The sequence below is a fragment of the Oryctolagus cuniculus genome, chromosome 16, assembly GCF_964237555.1.
Source record: "Oryctolagus cuniculus chromosome 16, mOryCun1.1, whole genome shotgun sequence".
NCBI lineage: Eukaryota > Metazoa > Chordata > Mammalia > Lagomorpha > Leporidae > Oryctolagus > Oryctolagus cuniculus.
The window spans coordinates 63,628,614-63,643,889 of record NC_091447.1 but is presented as its reverse complement, the minus strand read 5'-3'; the positions used below and the strand labels follow the sequence as shown (position 1 = coordinate 63,643,889).

Below are 15,276 nucleotides of genomic sequence, written 5' to 3'. Positions count from 1 at the left end.
CACAAAAGTGGCATCAGGTGGTGCCTCCGTGCCGGGGGGATGCAGGAGACTGACTGCCTCTCTTTGTGCTTCCTGCTGGCTCACTCTGCTGAAGCCAGACACCTATCCTGCTAGCTGCTCCACAGACAGCCCTCAAGGTGAGGAATGGAGTGAGGACACTGCAGCCCACCACTCACCAAGACAGAGGCTTTGTCCTGCTGCCCATGCACCTGCCAGCAGCTTCATAGCAGCCGCTCATGGTTGATCCCTCAGCCTCCTTGTGGACCACGGTCCCCACCAAAGCCTCCGTGGAAGCCCTGTCACAGGGGGTCTGGGCAGAGGGCCCAGCTCGCCTGCACATTGGGACCACTGGACCCTAACAACTTCATGGAGATCCACTCCAGGTGGTGTCCAAATATCCCCAGCTCAGCCTGACTCATGCTCCTGCCCCTTGGTGTGGGGCAGGATGCAGGGAGGTCCCTCTCCCCTTCCCACCCCGACTTCCACCCTCCTGGAGGCCTCTGCCTGCCTTTCAACCCCCAGTGGCCAGGATCCCCTGATCTCACTGCCAGCTTGCTACATAAACATCACGTGTCCACGCCTGCCCCTGGTGGACGCCTCCCAGGCTGTGGCTGGTGCCTGTGTCTGTCTGGCACTCACTCCTCTGCAGCCCTGTCCCCCTGGCCATGTGCTTACCACTTCTCTGGGGGTGGGGAGGGAAAGAGGGACTTGGGACATCCCTGAACTCCAACAAACTCCAAACGACCACAGCAGGTTTGCTGGTGGTGCTACCTTGTCTTTCAAGAGCAGCGGCTCCTGCTGGTGGTGGTGTGGGGGGGTGGAAACCAAGCCAGCAGGGGCACATTGTATACCCCCCTCCTCCCAACCCTCAACTCAAATCACAGAGTAGTGGCCGGGCAGGGAGCTGGAAGGCACGGCCCTGGGGCGCTAATGAATGAGATCCCAGCCTAAGTGCTCTGGGGACTCTTGGCCTCTCATGCTATGGTGTCTCCACTCAGTCTCGGGGATCCAGGGCAGGGCCCATGGCACCACACCCCTGCTTGACTCACACCCTTTCCTGAGGTTTTGGCCCAAGAAGCTGCTTGTGAGTTCAAGGGCACAGTGGAAACTTCACAGAAGAATGGAACTAAAAGATGAGCTGAGTTTTTGGTGCTAAGTATTTTGGACGCCCAACAGGTGTTGCTTTTTTTCCCCCCATAATTCACATTTTCATGAGCTTTTCTGAGACTCCACATACATGTGGGTTTCAAATTTTTTTTTTTTTTGCACCCGAAGACACCTTGTCTTTTAATTCCATTTCTCCAGGAATACCTCAAAGTGCTCTCATACTATCAGCTGGCGAAGGATGCCAGGCCCAGGGTGTTGGCCACAGGGTGCATCCCCATTTCTCTGACCCTGACAAAGGCTGAAGGCATGGACCTGTCCCTGGTCCTCCAATTTCAGGGCGAGCCCTGGCAGAGATGGAAAAGGGAGTGGTGGACGCTCCTTGAGCTGCACCTGACACCGGCAACCCTTAAAACAAAACACAGCCTCGGGGGGGGGGGGGGGCAGGGGTTCTGTCCACAAATGCTGACTGTGGATACCATACTGGCATGGAGGCAGTGCATGGCCCATGTCCAGGGCCAACCTTGGAACTGTATTTGTGGCTTGGATCTGTGGAAACAAAAGCCTCGGCTGTGCCGTGGGTGGTATCCCTGGGCTCATGTGCAATAACAGTAGGAAGCCACGGGACCCTGCTGGGCCTCCTGTGCTGTGTGACCAGGATGCTGGAGAAACAAGGGTGCTGGCATGGGCACACTGGCTTCAGTGTGGCTGCCCCATCGTGTATGGGCTGTGCCCTCCCAAATCTCCGTGCTCCCCTCTAAACACGGGCATGCGTGGGCAGCAGTAAGCTCCTAGCAACCAGCACACAGCAGTGGACATCCACAGCTGTTCCACTTGGAGGCAGTCGTGCCCACCAAGCTGACCACCTCCTCCCTTGGGATCCCCACCCCTCTTCCACAGTCCCCATGCCTCACAGCTGTGCTTTGCCAGCCCACCTGGCCAAGTAAGTGCCACCTGCACACGCTGTTTCCATCCAGCATCTATCCCTCCACCCCGCTTGGGGCCGGCACTCCATCATTGCAATCTGAAGGAAAAATGGCAGGGACCAACTGTGCAGTACTAAGCAAAAAAGCCCTATTCCTTTGCTGCGTGTGTGTGCCATGACATATATGTGGTTCCTGTTATGTGTGTTGTTCCATGTGCATGGTCTATGGTGTGCTGTCATGTCACATGTGTGGTTCATGCTGTGTTGTGCTTCATGTCACATGTGGTTCATGCTGTTTCATATCAGTGTGGTTCATGCTGTCATGCCATCTGCATGGTTTATGCTGTACTGTGTGTCATGTGCTGTGTCATGTCACATGCATAGTTCATGCTGTGCTGTGTATCACATCACATACATGGTTCATGATGTGCTGTCATGCGTGCTTCTTGGTGTGCTGTGTCATGTCACATGTGTGGCTCATGCTCTCATGTCACAAACGTGGTTCATGCTATGCTGTGTATGCCACATGCATGGTTCATGTGCTGTCATGCATGCTTCCTGGTGTGTCAGGTTACATGCATGGTTCATGGTGAGCTTTGTATCATGTCACATGTGTGGTTTATGCTGTGCTGTGTTACTTCATATGCATGGTTCATGCTGTGTCATGTCACATGTGTGATTCTTGCTGTCATGTCACCCACATGGTTTATGCTGTGCTGTGTCATGTCACATGTGTGGTTCATAGTGTGCTGTATATCACATCATATACGTGGTTCATGGTATGGGTGTGAGACTGGACATGAGGGAGCCCTGGGTAAGGGGGGGATGGAGAAGTGTCTACTGGGCATGAAAGCAGAGACCTCACACCAGGAAAACCAGGATACACTTCATATCAGAAGCTTCTGGACAGCTTTAGAAAGCATTTAAAAGCAACCCTGACAGTGGCAGCAGTGGAAGAAGGCTTTAAAGGTGCAGCACATGGACCTTCATCCCCCATTCTCTAGGGTCTGGCTGTAGAGAAGGGGCCAGGGAATTCTGGCTGAGTCCACGGAACTTTAGGGTTCGGTATGGCACCCCGCAAGACTCAGACCAGAGTGCTTCATTTTACTTTCCAGGAAAATACCAGTGCCAGCCTCAAGGCAAGACCCAAAGTGAACCCAAAGCAAGGAGCAAGTGTGCAGTGCACTTGCAAAGGGCTTTGTGGTGATGTGGTGTGTGGGTGACCCGGGGTTGACAAACGGGGTCTTTCTCAGCAGAGGGCATCGATTCTGTGCCAGATGTTGCTGGCACAGGTGCAGGCTGGGAGCTGTACTGGAGACCAAGCAGAATGAGGGAAGCCCACTCTCCTGGCTTCCTGCACCCCCTCTGGCTGAGGGATGAGGGAGCTTGCAAGGGGGACAGCACCTCTGGGGTGGTGCTTTTCCGAGTGGAGCCTCCCCCACTGTGCTCCTTGTGCTCTGCTCTTGCCAACAGATCCTAGAGTTGTGCTACGAGCTCGTGTCTGGCCCAGGTTGATCAGGAAGCCACCTGCCTGGGGCGCCAAGCTGAGCATGCTGGGGTGGTGGGCAGTGCTCAGACCAGGGTGGGGGGTGGGGGGGGGTACGTACTCAGGCAGATGTGACAGAAAATCAGCTGCCCAGCACCAGCATGATGACAAAGCTGAGCAGCAGCACGTCCACTCCAAGGGACACGAGCACAGCAGTGTTTGCCTGCACGGTGAACACGAGCAGGAAAAGCAGCCAGGTGTCCTCTCCGACCTCTGCCAGAACAAGGGAGACACAGGCGGCCAGGTGAGGCCAAGGGGAGGAACTTTGCTCCGGGTATGGCAGAGTGAAGCAACCTCCCCCCTCCCTGGCCCGAGGGATGCCCAGGTGTGTGCTCTGCCTTACTGGAGTGCCCTGGGCGCCCCCCAGCCCCCTGCCCCGCCTGGCTGGTGTGATAACCCCACGCTGGCTCTGGAAGGTGAGGCCAGGTCCCCAGGTCTCCTCCCTCCTCCCTGCTACTGACACACACACCCCTGATCCTCGCAATGCTACACCCAGCCATCCTCCAAAAAGAATGGGATGGTTACGGTCCCACCTTGCTCACTCTTAGGACCCTGTCCTCTGCGACCCCAGGGTCACCTACACTCAAAGCTGCATGGCATTCTGGAAAACCCATGCTGAGAACATCACGGGTGGGCTTCTGGGAGGTGGAGCATGGTGGGACTGAGCTCCAAGGGGCGAGGTGCTCGCTTGCTCACTCAGCTGTCCTAAGGGACACCTGGCACACATGGCCCTGGGCAGCATGGCCTGCGTGGTACACTGGGCTGTTCTGGGAGGCAGCCGAGCCACAAAGGTCCCCTCTAGCAGTGACCTGGTAGCCCTCTGCAGCCTGACACACACTTTGGTGGAGAAGCACCCTCCACCACTTCCCGTGGAATCTTCTGGAACAGCAAAGCCAGGCAATTGCGCACACACAGCAGGAGTGGATGCTGCTCTCTGCTCTGCCATGGCCTTGGGGAGAGAGGTCTTACAAGGACCAGGAAGGGAGGGGCTCTGAGGCCTGTATCCTACAGCCACCGTGCCAACTAGGCACCATGGGGGAGCCTTAGCACTGTCCACCCCCATGTCTGCAGCCTGGCGGGAGAGCCGTGCTCCCTCTGGGAGCCCTGGCCCTGGTTCCTTCCTGCCTCTTTAGACTCCTGGGGGTTGTGGGTTCCCCTAGGCTTGTGGCACATTGGCTTCCCCTCTGGGTTGGTGCCTCTCTCTCCCCTGTGTCTCATAGAACAGCTGCCACTGGGCCTGGGCCCACATGACCACCCACCTTCAGTCACATCTGCAGGGACCCTCGGTTGGCATCAGGAGGGTTGCCACAGGCCCTGGGGTTGGGACATGGGCACATCTTTCCCCCTTGCTCGATGCAGACAGTGGTGCTCACGGTTGGGGCTCCTGGACCTGCTCAGCTCAGGTGTACCCAGCCCTCATCTAGCCCCTTTCCTAGATGGCTGACTCCTCCAGGCAGCCCCACTCCCACCCCCACCCTGCCCGTGCCCACCAGGGACCAGCACAACTTGAGCATCCCAGGGCTGACTGTGGAGGGGATTGAGGGGGCAGGGAAGACCCCTCTCCCACACCTGATGCCTGGCACCGCAGCCCCCTAGCAGCCCTGGTGGTGCCAGATAGCCAGATAGTTGCTGAGAGCAGTGTGGACACAGGGCAGAGGTGTAGACACAGGGCTGCAGTGTAGACAAGGGGCAGTGGTCCTCAGACGAGGTCCAGAGACTCGGGTACCCTGAAAAGAGTAACAGGGTCCATTTCTGCTCCAGCATCTCTCCATGGGACAAGCTCAGGTGAACACATCCCAGCTCAAGAGACCACCGGCTGGGAAACAGCTGACCCAGCACCCTGGACCCCAGAGGGAGGCAGTGCTGGGAGCTCCAGGGTACAATCCTAGGTTCAAATGATCTGGTTGGCACAGCTTGGTGCCTGGGAGGACCTGCCCGGTTGGTACCAGAGAGAGCTCGGGGCCTGGCTGTGCCAGGCTGGCAGAGCCATTGGGAAGATCCAGGTGGATCTTGTGCTACAAAGGGCATCACCCGTGTCCCTAACACAGCCCCATTCTCTGGTCTCAGCCAGGTTTGTGGAGGCTGTGGCCAGGGAGGTGAAGAACACCAACAGGAAGATCCCGCCAGCCACCTGGGGAAGATGTTAAGAAGCAATGCGGACAGGCCTGGCCTGCATGGTGCAAGGTGTCCCCTCAGGCCCCCTGTCACCTGTGCCCACCTACACCTCCCTTCTCCCCCTTCCCTGGCTAGGGCTGCTCCCCAACCTGCTGCAGGGCTCAGTTGCCCACAGGGACCAAGGTAGGATGGCCCCCATGGAGGCCCTTGCTGGTTCTTCAACTACCACCCAGAGCACACCCCACCCTCTGGCTGAGCCTGACCCACCACAGCGACCCTGGGGGGCGGCACCCCTAGGCTTTCCTCATGTGGCAGGGGGCAGGGTGGGTGCTGTTGACAATGTGCCTTATTGGGGCTGACATCTGTGGTGCCACGGGTTAAGCCGCTGCCTGTGATGCCAGTATCTGATATGGATGCTGGTTCCAGTCCCAGCTGCTCCACTTGTGATCCAGTTCCCTGCTATGGTGTCTGGGAAAGCAGCAGAAGATGGCCCAAGTGCTTGACCTCCTGCACCTGAATGGGGGACACAGAAGCAGCTCCTAGCTCCTGCCCAGCCCAGCTCCGGCCATTGCAGCCAGTTGGGGAGTGTACCGGTGGATGGAAGACCTCTCTCTCTCCCTCTCCCTCTCCTCTCCCTCTCCCTGTCACTCTCTAACTCTTTCAAATAAATAAATCTAGAAAGAAGAGAAAAAAAAATACAGAGTGCTGAGTGACAAGCAGGAAAGAGAAGCCAGTTCTGACCCAAACTCAGAACACAGGTGCCCCCTGCCCAGGGCATGATGAGCCCTGCTGGCCTCTCCTCCCCCAGCATGAGCCGGGACCAGGAGCACAGAGAGCACCCTGAGGGGGCCAGGGAGAGTGATACAAATGCCAGGCTCAGCACAGCCATGAGCAAAGGGGAAATGTGGGTGGGGAGGGGACTGAGGGCCAGCAGCAGCCTTGGGACTCACATGAGGGATGGGAAGACTGGTCCAGAGTCCCCAGTGCTGTGTGAGGAGGTGGGGACAAGTTCTGAGACCCTTCTGGGGCTGCTCAGACTCCATAGTCCTGGGGGCAAGGCCTCTGTCACCACCAACTTCCCCTGCTGTGGGTGAGTGTGGGACAGCAGAGAAGAGTGCAGGACTCGCTGTCACGGCTGGTGATGCTGATGTCACTGCCAAGAACATGACATCATGTTCTCCATGCAGGCTGCACGGGGGTGGGGGAGGGAACACGGCTGCATTGGGGCTGTCTGTATAGTTGCTGGGGCACACACTACATGAGGGTTGAGGGCGCACAGAAATGGCCCAGGTGTGATATCCTTCCCTTGGAGATACCTAGGCCAAGGAAGGAGGCCCCAGGCCCTCTGCTGGGACAGGCTGCACATCCTCACCCCTCTCTGCTCGTGTACAAGCTGCCGCCCTGGGCACCTGCCAGACCCATACTCTGCACCTGCACCTCCTTCCAAGGCTGCCTGTGGTGCTGTGGCCAGGAGGAGCCCACTCAGGAAACATGAGGGCCTCTGAGATTCCAGGCACTGTGTGCACCCACACCATTCCCGTGGGACCCCATGACACCCCAAGGAGCAAGGCTGGTGACCCCCAAGTCTGCTTTCCACTTTGCCCCCAAAATGCCTTGGATAGTCCTGTCCTAGTCCTGGGTAGGCCTGCTGAGCCTGGGGTAGGCGGAGAGATGTGAGTGTGGGTGAGTGGGGGGCAGACAGGACACCATTTCCTGTACGGGGAGAGGCTTCAGCCACAGGCCCTTTGCCATTCCAACAGGCAGAGAAGGAGAGACAGCCCCTGGCAGGCAGATTCTGTGACTGTTTGCTCAGTGCCAGCCCCCACCAGGGTCCCACTGGGCAGCGGAAGGGGGGCAGCATGGATTTAAGTAAGCGACACCGATTCCAGTGCCTTCCACACAAGCTACCCGGTTGCATGGCACAAGCGAGCCCAAAGTCACATGGAAAACAGCGCTCAATCAGGCGGGCCTGGCCAGCCCCCTCCACCTCCACACCCAAAGAGGGTCTCTTTGCAGAGGATGGAGTTGTGCTCACTGTGGGGCGGGGGGTGGGCCTGACCTTCACCACTGTGTCCTTATGAAAAAGGGGGAATTGGGGCCGGCGCTGTGGCACAGTAGGCTGAGCCTCCACCTGCAGCACCAGCTTCCCATAGGGGCGCAGGTTCAAGTCCGAGCTGCTCCACTTCCCATCCAGCTCCCTGCTGTGGCCTGGGAAAGCAGTGGAAGATGGCCCAAGTACTTCGGGCCCCTGCACCTGCATAGGAGACCCAGAAGAAGCTCCTGGCCATTTGGGGAGTGAACCAATGGATGAAAGCATTCATTCATTCTCTCTCTCTCTCTCTCTCTCTCTCTCTCTCTTTTCCCTCTTATACCTGGGTGCAGGGCAATTGAAATTGCACAGGGTGGCTCAAGATTCCAAGACTGAGCTCCCCAGGTCCCTGAAGAGACACCACTAGGCGGTAGCTGGATGTAACTGGATGCAAGGCAAGCTGGGCACAGTGTGTGTGTGTGTGTGTACCACCTATGAGAATGCACACCACTTGTCTGTGTGCCACCTGTGTGTGTGTGTGTAAGTTCCTGCTGGCCTAGGGGAGGAGCTCTTGCACCCCACGGGCACACTCTGATTCTCTCTCAGACCTGTGAGGGACCATGCAGTGTGGGGGAGGCAGGATCCACCCAGGGAGCCCCAAACAGCCTTTGATCTGACGTGTGGACCAGGACGTAGGCCTGCCGTGCCCAGAACTCCTTGTCAATTACTGGCACATCCTGGCATTTCCCCAAGCACGTGTCCCAGTGGGCTGGATGCAGCCCACAGGGAGGTGTTGGACCCTGGATGGTTCTCTGTGACAAGAGCCTTTACACAGTAGGCTGCAGACTTTTCTAGCTAGGGGGCCAGAAGCCCCGCCTCCCCTCCCCACCCCCACCTCAGACACAGCCCTCCCCCATGAAAAGGATACACAGTAAGCCACAAGCCTCCAGTTCTCGGGCAGAAAATGGATGAAAACACCAAAGCAGGAGGTGGTTATGAGCAGGAAGATGAGCCAGGCCACCACCTGGGACCAGTACAGGGGCAGCAACCAGCCGTTCACCCGGGCCAGCCGTTGGGGAGGGGGCTTCTCCTTGTCCCCAGGCCAAAGTTCTGGGAGACTTGATTGGAACAACAGTTACACGGGGCCATCTGCAAGGCAGAGAAGCAGGGGGTGTATGAGGCTGCTGGCTGAGTTAGGTGGTAAGGGGGTGGGGCTGTGCCACCCACCTGCCATTGGACACCTGCACCTGTTGGCACTCCCAGGGCAGGGCGTGACTGAGAGGGAGACCAAGAAAAATGGGATGGGATCTTCCCGTAAAAGTTTCTGAAGAAGTGTGGCTTTGGGTCTCAAGTAAGTTCCAAGGGTGACCCAAAGGTGACATTGTGACCTAGGAGGACTTGGAAAAATCAGAGTCCTTGGAAGAAAAACCCAAGACAGACAGTGCATGGATGTGTTAAATCCAGCCACTGACGTCAGATCTAAAACAGCAACAACACAATAGAGGTTCTACAGGGGGTCCCAGGTGGCTGTGGGCCAGAGACAGACCCCCAGCCACAGGATCATTCAGTTTAAGAGGGGTGTGTCTGGCCGGGTCTGTGGTGTAGTGGGCTAAGCCTCCACCTGCTGGGCCAGCATCCCATATGGGCACTGGTTGCTCCTCTCCTGATCCAGCTCCCTGCTAATGTGCCTGGGAAAGCAGTGGAAGATGGCCCAAGTGCTTGCGCCCCTGCACCCACGTGGGAGACCCAGAAGAAGCTCCTGGCTCCTGGCTTTAGATCAGCCCAGCTCCAGCCATTGCAGCCATCTGGGGAGTGAACCAGTGGATGGAACACCTCTCTGTCTGTAACTCTGCCTCTCAAATAAATAAAATCTTTCAAAAAAGGGGTGTGTGAACGGTATCTCCACAAGCTCTCCTGCAAAGAATCACCCCAAGGTTTTACTCCACCCAATCTGAAAAGTGGCCGGATCCAAGCATCCAAGCGTCACTGAGCGAGTGCGGGAAACATCACACATAGTTGCACTTAAATGGAGTGCAAACTAAAAGCAAAAAGCAACCAGTGTTAACAGCCCAAGCGCAGCCAGCGCCATCAGCGTTGGTCCCCGGGGGCCACTGCAGGTCAGCTGCAGAGTGCGGGGACCCCGCGGGCGGGTGGGAGGGAGGTGCATGGGGATGCAGAAGGCACCTGGCCTGATGCCCTCTCCTCACGGGTTCTTCAGTCAGGTGTCATGGGATTGGTGGCGTGGATCCTTCAGAAAGTGGAAAAGGGAGACCTGGAGGAGGGGGAGAGCACAGCAGGTGGTGAATTAGCCTGGGTGCGGCTCGACTGCCACCTACAGGGCAGCAAGGGGAGTGCACGGCTCAGCCACCCAGCATCCCTGGTGGTGGTGGGGTCCCATTTTCTCAATGTCATTTCTGCCCACTGTGATATCTGGATGTCCCTCCACTTCCCTCCTCCTCCCCCAGCCCTGCCCTGCCCTGTGTGGTGGTGTTGAGGTGGCAGAGGGGGAGGTCAGGTCACAGCAGGTGCAGCCCCAGAGCCCAGCAGGTGAGAGCGAAGGAGGAATGAATGAAGGAAGCTTCTTTTGTTGAGGCAGCACCCAGCCCCAGGAATGGTGAGACAGCCACAGAGAATGCAACACGCGCCTGTCTAGTTCTTACCACCTGGGATGTCCCCAAGAATGAGGAGAGCCAGGGACGACCAAACGTGGCCCTGGCTTCTCTCTCTCAAATGAGATTCTGCTTCCTGGTGGGGTGGAAGGGGCACAGTTAGAAGTAGGACCCAACAGAGGGGCTTGGGGCTGCCGGGTTCCAGGCCCTGGCACAGCCTTCTCCCCGGAGGACAAGGTGGCCGTTCTGGGCCATTTCCTCTGTGCCGCGGGGCTGGGGACAGAGGCTGCAGAGGATGTGTGAGGGCATCCAGGGAGCTGTCTGTCCATCCATCCCCACCTCAGCGTGCGCACACACACCACACACCAGACACACCAGACACACCAGACACATACCATACACACCACACACCATGTACACCACACACACACACCATACACATCACACACCATACCCACCACACACCAGACACACCTCACATCAGACACCATATACATCACAAACACACCATACACACTATACAGACCATACACACCATATATACACCATATGCACCACGCACATGCCAAACATCACACACCATACACACCACACACATCACACATACAACACACACACCATACCCACCACACACACTATACACACAACACACACACCATACACACCACACACACTATACACACCACACACACACCATACTTACCACACACACACAATATACACACACACCATATGTACCACACACACTATAGACACCATATAGCATACACCCCATACACACTACACACACACCATAGACCACACACACACCATACACCACACACCATACACATCACATACACTATACACATTATGCAGCACACCATACACACCACATACACACCACACATCACACATCATATACTCCACACAGCATACACACACACCACACTATACACACCATACGCACACATTATATACACCACACACCATACACACGCAATACACACCATACATACCACACAGCATACACACATACCATATACACTATACACACCATATACCACACGCACACCAGATACCAAACACCATATACATCACACACCTTACACACTATACACACAATATACACACTATACATGCCATACAACACATACACACCACACATACCACACACACACACTACACACCATACAACTATACACACCATATACCACACACACCATACACACCACACAAATACACATCACAAACCATACACACTATATACACCATATACCACACACACACCATACGCACTATACATGTCATACACCACATACACACACCATACACTTCACACACTCCACACAGTATACACCACATACACACCATACATCACATACACACAGAGCATATACACACACCATACACACCATATACCACACACACACCATACACACCACACACACACCATGCATATCACACACCATACACACACACCATACACACCACACACACACTATACACACACCATACACATTATATACCACAATACACTACACACCGTACACCACACACCACACCATACACATATCACATACCATATACCATACACACACCACACACACCATACATACACACCACACACAAGATTCCACACACATACACCACACAGCAGACACACCTACACATATCTACATATGTATGTATCCCATACACACACACCACACACCCCACCCATGTACCAGACACATCTTCACACACACACAACACATTCACTACACACAGAGCTACCACATATACCCACACCTCCATCACACACATACCACTTCCCCATTATACACACACCACACCCCACATGCACACAGCATACACATACACATACACACTACACACCATCACAGTACACAGGCACACATGTGTGCACTGCATGGTTCTTTGGGCTCAGAACCCTTCTTACTGATGTCACCCTGCATCCTGGGCTGGGGGCCTCCAGCCCCTCCCCCTGCCTGGTCAGGGGCCTGCTCTGGCAGGCTCCCTGGCCACCTGGCCTCTGCCCTGGATGCCGCCCTGGCACCCCACGGGCCCCAGTGGGCTCATCCTGTTGAGTACTTGCCATGAAGCTCTTGGAATCCCAATTCTGGGATTCTAGGGCCGTCTCAGAGAATGGTCGCTATGGGGCTGGGGCCCAGTGTCCCCAGTCACATCCGTACCCCATTTTGGACCCTGGTTTTCATCTTCCTGGTTGGGAAGATGGGGGAGGGCTCTGTCCTGTCTCAGTGGGAGGGGCCAGCACCTGGTCAGCTACCTTCACAGGTGTGTCACTGCTGCTCGAGTTTGGGGGCCCTGCCTGGCCCCACCAAACGCATCCTGGCCTCTACCAACTCCTGGGAGGGGCCTCAGCCACCTGCTATCCATTCCCACCTGCTGCAATGACAGCCTCCTCCCTCACTGTCCACCACCCTTGTAACATGGCATCAGGATGGGCACCCTAAGGCACACATCATGGGCGTCCCAACCGGAGGCATGCTAGTGGTGCCTGTCCACCCCTCGGCCACTCTTGCCACCCCCACCCTACCGCCTGGGGCAGCCCTGCCCTCCCATCTTCCACCCCCCCCCCAAGAAACAGCCCTTCAGCTCAGCATCAGCTCCCCACAGGCTCCCCCCACCCCTGGGTACCAGAATCCCTAACTCACCGCAACTGCAATCAGATCTGGATGGCAAAGTCCAACCAAAGGCTTCTCACTCAGCGAATGCTGACTTGAGAAGTGAGGAGGGGCCCTGTGGGGTCATAGAGAACCCAAGGTGCCTCACAGAGCACAGGACCTGGCAACCATGGCAACGCCACCACGGTGGTGGGGGGAAGGGAATGGCTCTGACCTGGCTGGGTGGGTGTGGGGGAGGGGCTGTGGGATGGATCTCCCAAGTCCCTCCTGAATCTGGTTCACAGCTCTGGGTTTTTTTTGGGTTTTTTTTTTGAGAGTTATTTAGTTATTTGAAAGTCAGAGTTACACACACACACACACACAGAGAAAGAGAGAGAGAGAGAGAGAGATCTTAAATTCGTTGGTTCACTCCCCAGTTGGCCACAATGGCCAGAACTGCACCAACCTAAAGCCAGGAGCCAGGAGCTTCTGGGTCTCTCACATGGGTGCAGGGACCCAAGCACTTGGGCCATCTTCTACTGCTTTCCCAGGCCACAGCAAAGAGCTGGATCGGAAGTGGAGAGGCCAGGACTTGAACCAGTGCCCATATGGGATGCTGGCACCACAGGTGGCGGCTTTACCCACTACGCCACAGTGCCAGCCCCCTTGTAGTTTTGGGCCTGAGCCCAGGCCTTCCTTTTTGCTGCCAGCACTCTGGGGAGTGGCCTTGGCCACACAGGGTACGTGGCATCCACACGGATGAATCTCAAACATGTGCTCAGCAGATGTGAGACACAGAAGGGCACCTGTTCCGTGAGCCCACTGGTGCACAGGGCCCAGGGCAGCACAAGTCCACAGGTAGAGGACGGGGATGATGAGTGCCAGGAACTCGCAAGGGTTGCAGGGGCAGGGGTGGGGGGGATGAATGCCAATGGGCTTGGGGCTTCCTTTTAGGGCAGAATGTTCTGGAACTTGAAAGAGGTGGTGGCTGCACAGCACTGTGAAGGCACCAAATGGCAATGGATGTAAAAGAGTGGTCAGGGGCCGGCACTGTGGTGTAGCAGGTGGAGCCACCACCTGCAGTGCTGGCATCCCATATGACCGCTGGTTCGAGTCCCGGCTGTTCCACTTGTGATCCAGCTCTCTGCTATGGCCTAGGAAAGCAGTGGAAGATGGTCCAAATGCTTGGGCCCCAGTACTCATGTGGAGGACCTGGAAGAAGCTCCTGACTCCTGGCTTCAGATCAGCACAGCTCCGGCCATTGTGGCCATTTGGGGAATGAACCAGTAGATGGAAGATATATCTATCTATCTATCTATCTATCTCTCTCTCTCTCTCTCTCTCTCTCTCTCTCTCTCTTCCTCGCTGTAACTCTGCCTTTCAAATAAATAAATTTAAAAAAAAAGTCAGTGGTTGATTTTATGCCTTGTGAAACTGTATCAAAATGGATTTTTTTTAAGAAAAGGCAGGCACTGGGTCTGATGAATTCTTTGCTTCCATCCTGAGCAGTAGGGTGGGCTGGGGGAGATGGACACAGTCCTGGCCAGGGCCGTCAAATGTCCCATGTGGCCACTGTAGGGTTCACCAAGTCACAGCATCTCCAAGGGAGACCAGGGCCACAGTCACCACCTTCTGCTGTCTGGACCATCCATGACCCATCTGACAACACCTGATGGGGCCCCAAGGTGGAGCCCGAGCCGGCCACGAGGATCTGGGCTCAGGCCTGGTTCCATCCTGCCAGGCTGTGCACAGGGTACCCAGCGCCCGCGTGCTGAGTACCCAGGACTCACGGCCGTGTCATAGGCAGGCTCTGGGGAGGGCACTTCTGTCCTGCTTTCTGAGTCCCATGGGACCGCAGGCCATGTCCCACTGTCCGGCCTTCCCAGTAGCTGGGCTGCTGGCCTGGGGGAAGCCTGGGGACCAGCCATGGGAGCGAGCAGGTGGCAGCATCGGGGGCCAGCACTGTGGCTGCAGCTCCCCCCACCACCTTATCTCCCGGGGGTGTGGGCTCCTTCCTCATCCCTTGTAACGAACTCCTCTTCTGCTCCCTGTGGCCATAGCTCCGTGATCCTTCCTTCACAGGCTGAACAGTTTTGCTGCCCTCTCTACTGGCATCCATTGGGAACCTCTCCGAGGGCTCTTATCCACTCCAGCACTGCAGCCCACTGCCCAGCCCCCACCCCTATCCCAGGGAGCGGGGTGTCCTCTCACTGGCTCCCTGGCACTTCAGGAGTGCTCTCTCATTCCCAGCTACCCAGAACCTGCCCCCCATTGCCCCCATGCCTGGCTTGGTACCATATGGTTAAAACAACATGGTTCCAAGGATAATGCAATCGAAAGCA

At 56.4% G+C, this 15,276-nt stretch overlaps 1 protein-coding gene across 7 annotated transcripts in view; it reads right to left on the bottom strand.

The window, feature by feature from the left end:
• LOC100338792 (olfactory receptor 7A17) overlaps window positions 1–14,246 on the bottom strand; it is a 72,356-nt gene extending 58,110 nt beyond the window's left edge. For 5 of the 7 annotated variants that reach the window (XM_070058910.1, XM_070058907.1, XM_070058911.1 and 2 more), the window contains exons 1-6: window positions 12,986–13,110; window positions 10,380–10,464; window positions 9,904–9,991; window positions 8,648–8,868; window positions 5,145–5,706; window positions 3,637–3,788 (exon numbers count right to left, since the gene is read on the bottom strand). The gene's annotated coding sequence lies outside the window, so the exon portion shown is untranslated. Of the gene's footprint in view, window positions 1–3,636; window positions 3,789–5,144; window positions 5,707–8,647; window positions 8,869–9,903; window positions 9,992–10,379; window positions 10,465–12,985 lie in introns of all 7 variants that reach the window. The other 2 variants (XM_070058906.1, XM_070058913.1) reach the window with 2 other exon arrangements.
• Window positions 14,247–15,276: the final 1,030 nt, after the last annotated feature.